Genomic DNA, 6787 nt, shown 5'->3' with positions numbered 1-6787 from the left:
ACAGTACAGAAACAATTGTTTAAAGGATATCGTGCAATAAAAATTTCAATTGAAATTCATTATGATTAATTATAAATCATTGTGAACATACATGGTGACTATTTGCAATGCATTATGAATACACAAAGCAGAAGGCAATGGGAAATATTTCCATTTATTTACCGGGAAAGTCTGACTGGCTCATAAACAACCCCTTATCAGCATTGGCCTGGGGAGACAACCTCCATCATTCATACTTACATAAGTAACTAAGTTGGTTTATATAGATTTGCTTAGAATGGATTTTACAAAAGGGAGAGAGAAAAAAAAACAAGTAAACGGAGAATATTCAGGTTGCAATATTACAACAAAAGAGATAAAAGACATTACACTAATTCTGTGTTATTTATATATATATATATATATATATATATATATATATATATATATATAGACAGTTGGATCTATGCAGAACAAAACATGGACCAAACAGGTTTAAGATGTCTAACAACTCTTGCTGAGTCAACTGAAAGATTAGTGATAGAAAGCTAGAGTTAAATGGAAATTGATATTTATGCTTTCCTGATAAGATCTTGAAAATAGTGTTTAGACAAGTGGTTTAAATGAAAGATTGTGAGACATACAAGTATTGATGGGTATTGAGGGGGATCAAAATGGTGCATGCTTAAGGTGAGTGAAAAGATATCCACTTGATGGGAGGAGTTAGAGTGGATATTGACAGATAACTTGGATATGGAAGAGCTTTAACCTGTGTTCAGTGTGTAGTAGCAGGTCTAGCTAAATAATATGAGTAGTGAAAAGATAAGAGATAAAAAAGGGATGAAGATATTGAGTAGTAATAGATAAAAAATACAACACAGATAAGGGAGCAGTAGCACGCAGGTGGGGGTAGGGTGTTATCGATACTATATAAAGTGGGCTTAATTTTATGGAAGAAGTGGTACAGATTACCAGGATAGGGTGAGAAAGAGATGTGCATGAATGTAGTGTGATAGAACCAAGAGAAATGCCTTAGCTGAGATGATTGCACTGAATTATATTTGGTTAGAGTTAGTTTAATTAAATTAAGCAGGTAGGTGTAAGAGGGTATATTTGGATATTGCTTTATGCGGAGAGTTGGTACTGCAAGATTAGAGTCAGGATTTAAATAGTTAGTCTTTTAGTTTGACTTTGAAACTTTTAGCTGAGTTTATGATATGTACAGTAGTGGATAAATTCCACAGCTTTGAAATATAATTGGAGCATCAGGAATCCCCAAAATGTTAAGTGATTTTGTGACAAGCAGTTTTTTTTATCTTTGTATTGAAGAGGTCTTACAAAGGGAGTACCGTTGTAAGACAGTGTTAAGTAAGGGGGCTTTAGAGTATTATATGAACCAATTTTAATTATATGTAGATTAAATGGTTTGGGAATTCAATCCAATTCACTTGTCTGAGTTCTAAATAGTGATGGGTCAAGTTATATAGATACATGCCAATATTTCAGGCATGGGCAATACTATCCGTCTAGCCTGCCAATATGCCAAAACAGTTATTCTCATAAGTGTCCAGGTTATTCTTAAAAATATCTACAGCACTACTTGCTTTAATGTAATTTGGTAGTCTATTCCATATTCTCTTCAACAGACCCAATTAGTACACCTCTCATTCTAGTATAATCTTTGACGTAGGTTGCCTGATGGTTTCCTACTACTTATTGATAACCCCAAACATTCCCAGAGGTAGATGTCTCTAAATTCTCTGTATACCCAAATAAGGTCTTTTCTTTTAAATGTTTATATGAGATACAAGTTCAGAGATTTTAAGTCTTTCATAACTTAAATGTTCACATCCATGAATGCCATTTTTATATTCCTGCTCTACTGTTTCTAATTTACTCATATTTGTTTTCTTATACATTTTCCATATTGTTCCAAACCCAAGTTTGGGTCTAATGTGACTAACAATGATTTTGTCATTTCTGATTTCCTAGATTTTATAATTTTTTTTATACAACCTATAGTTGTGTACCTATCATTAAACAATTGGTTGATATAATTAGAAGAATTCAAAGCTGGATCTACCCATATACCTGCATTCTTAAATGAATCTAAAGTTTCAATCACTGTGCTGTATTAAATATTCACCTTTCAAAGTATGTCTCCCAAATCTCATATACTTAGCTTTGATGTATTCATCACAAAGTAATTTGTTTGTGTTGCATTGAGCAATATCTAGCTGGAAGTTGTGATTGTTTTCTCAGTAGGTCTTATACAAGTGGTATTTTCAGTTAAGGCTTGTTTAAAAACCTGCATAGCCAGTGATAAGTGGGGGTAGTTTACCTCATTGTTATTCAGTTTCTGTCTTATACAAGTGGTACAGTGAATTGTTTTCTGTTTAAACTGTGAGTTTTGGCCAACTGAGACCTGCATGAGTGGAGTTAAGTAGATTTTTATCTGCACTTTTATCAAATAATACATGATTTAAAGTAATTTGTTTGTGTTGCACTGAGCAATATCTAGCTGGAAGTTGTGACCTGTTTTTTCAGTAGGTCCCCAGCCACCCTCCCTGTTTTTGTCTTGGTGTTAATCTTGGTGGCTTTCAAACTGCCCACCCCTCTTGTAAATTTGCACTTGGATACTCCTCCTGGCCCCATCTCATTTGCTCACTCAAAAAAAAAAAATGTATCTGCTTTTACTGTATTTGTGTTTCTTCCCACTTTATTTTGCTTTCGTGTCATCTTAAAAGTACTCCATTGTATTTATTACTGCTTGGTGTAACTCATTCTAAGCCTTTTAGTTTAAGCACTTGGGCTTCAGACCAGTTGTTTTACATTAAGAAGGTTTGTGGTCTGCACTGTAGTGGCAGGACAGGTAGCTTACATCCTTCTAAGTTGGGAACTGCTGATTGAGGGCTCAGTGTCTTATTCTAAAAGTGTATTAATTCTGGTTTAAGCACTTGGGCTTCAGGCCAGTTATTTTACATTAAGAAGGTTCGTGGTCTGCTCTCTTGTGGGAGGAGAGGCTGGACTCTGCCCTTCTGAGCTGGGAATTTCTGGTTAAAGGCTTATAGTGCCTGCATATTTGAACTGCTTCTTACTGAAACTGGTACACCTTGTTTGCTGTAGCATAGACTAGATCCAGGACTGCTGAATCTAGCTTTGTTTGTATGCTTGTTATTTCCCTGAAATGCTAATTCCACCTAAAACGTGGCTTTTCAGCACTTCTGTGGATCCCTAGTGATATCTGCATTGCTTACTGTACTTATTTCCTTGTTTCACTTGAATGAAAGTTACTGTTTGTCGTTTTTGCATTTAAGTTACCTGTAGCACATTGCATTTAAGTTAGCTGGCACTTGCTCACTAAAGCAATTATATAAGTCAGCACTAAAAAATTAAAAGCACTACACCCTCACAAACTCCCCTTGAGTACCTTGTTCCCCATTGGCCCTTTTTTTCAATTATAAAGGAATTCCCAATACTATTCTAGCATGTTCAAAGGTCAGTTGTCAATCTCCTCTCCAGTCCAGCTGGTGAATCTGGGAATCTTGAGGCAATGTTACAACTGCCTCATGTACACAGACAACCCTCTCCTCCTCCCAACAAATTCCAACACATGTGAGAGATGCAACCATTTAGCCAAACTGGAGGCTAAGCTGTCTCAACTCAGTACTGGAGTAACCAGTCAGGAGGAAAAGGAAACCACACTCACTACAATTCCAGTCTCACATAGACCTACCACGACAGCAAACTAAACACATAAATACACAAAAACATACTCACAGGCTCCAAATAAAAATCTGCCTAAGCAGCAGAGACCTCCAAAGCAGACACCCAAGCAACCGCTACCCCTAAACAAAACACGTGCAACACACAGCTCACAAAGCCAGTGTGCCGAACAGTCACAGCCCTTAAGGCTAAACAACACACCTGATACACTTGTAATAGGTGACTCTATCGTCAGGCACACTGACGTCCCGCTCACCAGGCTGAACAAGGAGAAGGTCACGGTGAGCTGCCTGTCGGGCGCTAGGATCTGCCACATAACACAAGCACTCAGGTCACTCCAAGGCAAGTACATATGACTCAGTCATTGTCCATGCTGGTGTGAATGACCTGAGACGTACCTCCCTGGACTACATGAAAAGAGACATAGAGGAGCTCTCTGAGCATGTAGCCCATTCTGGTATGACCCTGACCTTGAGTAGCATCTTACCCTTACCAAGAATGATGCCACAATATGAAGACAGGATGATCAATTTCAACAATTGGCTTAAGTATTGGTGTCATTCAAAGGGGATCCAATGCCTGTCAGCCTGTGATGACATGCTCAACAAGCCACGATGCTTCACTAGGGACGGCTTGCACCTATCACCCCTGGGCTTTCGGATATTGGCAAAGGCTCTTGCTACCCCCATAGTGCCTTTTTTAGGCAAGCCTCAAAAGACAAATCCACCTCCATAGGTATCACAAGGGATAAGAAACTAAGAGTAATGCTACTCAACGCCAGAAGTCTAAACCTCAAGATGCATGCACTCGAAACTCTCCTTAGCATGGAGAACATTGATATCTGTGCAGTAACAGAAACCTGGTTCAAGGCTCCCGAGAGCACCCCAGCACTACCAGGTTATACCTCATACCATGCTTTTCGGCCCCAAAACATGGACCGAACCACAAAAGGAGGGAGAGTATCAATATTCGTCAAAGATACCCACACCTTCAGGTTGGTGGCACAGCACGAAGCATCAGAGACTATCCATGTGCAACTAACAGTGGGTAAAACTGCCTTCTAGTTTATAGCCTGCTACAGACCACCCTTCCAAACCCAGGAACTCCATGCTAAGGAGAGTTTCGAGTGCATGCATCTTGAGGTTTAGACTTCTGGCATTGAGTAGCCTTCCTGAGAACACTGGAAAATATGAAGGTCTCTCCAAACACCATTATATTGGGTGACTTTAACTACCCAAACATAGACTGGGAGCATTACTCTAGCTCCAACACCCTAGCCCAAAGGTTCCTAGAATTTATAAACTCAAATGCTATGGAACAACTTGTTACCACTCCCACAAGAGGGGAAAACATACTGGACCTGATCATCACCAACATGGGGACTCTATGCTCCAGACCAGAAGTGTATCCCTCACTGGTAAGATCAGACCATAAACTAATTTCACTGGATATTCACATCCTGACCCCATCCCCTGCCCAGAAAACCACAGTGAAAAACGTCTCTAAAGCAAATTAATTTCAGACTCCTCAAAACCGAGGTGGAATCCTTCAAAGCCCCTGGGCCTGTGGAAAATATGGCCCAGACCGCAGAATCCTTTATAAACGCATTCTATGAACACCTTCAGGAATGCATGGATCACGCAATCCCAAATAAAACCAAGACTCAATTCTCCAAAGGCAGACGTCCTGTCTGGTGGACCCCAGCCATAAACAAACTATACAATAGAAGGAAGAAGCTACTACATGATAGAGCAAAATCCCAAAAAGGGAAGGCATCTCTGATCAGTATTAGCAAAAAACTATGGGCACTCATAAAATCGTCTAAGGCCAGCTTTGAGAGAAAAATTGCACAGGACACTAAGGATAATCACAAGGCTTTCTTTAGTTATGTTAGGAACTTGGGTGGGAATTCTCAGATATTCTCATAATTGGTCCAAAATGACAAAAAATACACCGAACCCACAGACATTGCCAACGTCCTAGCTGACAGGTTCAGCACAAACTCCCCCCACCACCAAAAGGGCAAATATCTATCCCAGCAGAGTGTTGTCCCCCTGACATCTCAGATGCTCAGGCAAGAGCCGCCCTCTCCAAAGCAAAAAACACAGCATCAATGGGACCAGACGGTGTCCCGGGCTATGTCCTACATGAACTCCAAGAAGAGCTAAACCCAAACATAAAACTACTGTTCAATCTCAGCCTTACTACAGGATATGTACCCAAAGAGTGGCGTACAGCAATGGTGGTCCCTCTCCACAAAGGTGGTGCCTCAACGGATCCTGGAAACTATCACCCCATAAGCCTGACTAGCTTGGTCTGCAAAGCTTTGGAAAGGATCATCATGGACCTCATAAATAAAGATATTGGGGACCTACAGACACTGGATCCTACCCAGTTCGGCTTTGTTAAGGGCAGATCCTGCCTCTTAAACCTGGTTGATTTCTTTGAAACAGTCACCAAGGCCATTGACAAGGGATGGTGGTCCACACAGCCTACCTGGACCTTGCAAAGCCTTCGATACAATACCCCACTTGGGCATTATAGATAAGCTCACCAGCTTAAATATAAAACCCTATGTCACTAGATGGGTTGCAAACTGGCTCAAGGACAGAACCCACATGGTTAGAATTGCTGGAGCCATGTCAGACTTCAAACCAGTTACAAGTGGCGTCCCACAAGGCTCAGTCCTGGGACCTCTCTTGTTCGGTATATATTTCTCAGAGGTACAGGCCAACACGGAAGGACTGTGGCTGACCAAGTTCACAGATGACTGCAAACTGGGCGCCATAATCGACTCTCCAGACGACACAAGCATCCTACAAATGGGTCTCATAGAAACAGACAACTGGTGCCAGAGCCATGGCCTCAAGCTAAATGCCAAAAAGTGTATAGTCATCCCCTTTGACAAAAACAAAGTGCCCACAAATTACCACATAAGTGGTAATCCATTAAGTACGGAAGAAGTAATTAGGGACCTGGGGACCCAAGTTGATAGCAATCTCTCATTTGACAACCACGTGGCCAAAGTGGTTAGAAAAACATTTTATATAGCCCACCTAATCATGAAGGGATTCACATCTAG

This window comes from Protopterus annectens, chromosome 2.part2 (genome assembly GCF_019279795.1).
Source record: "Protopterus annectens isolate FY-2018-M chromosome 2.part2, PAN1.0, whole genome shotgun sequence".
Lineage (NCBI taxonomy): Eukaryota > Metazoa > Chordata > Ceratodontiformes > Protopteridae > Protopterus > Protopterus annectens.
The sequence above is the reverse complement of the archived record's forward strand: the minus strand, read 5'-3'. Positions refer to the sequence as shown.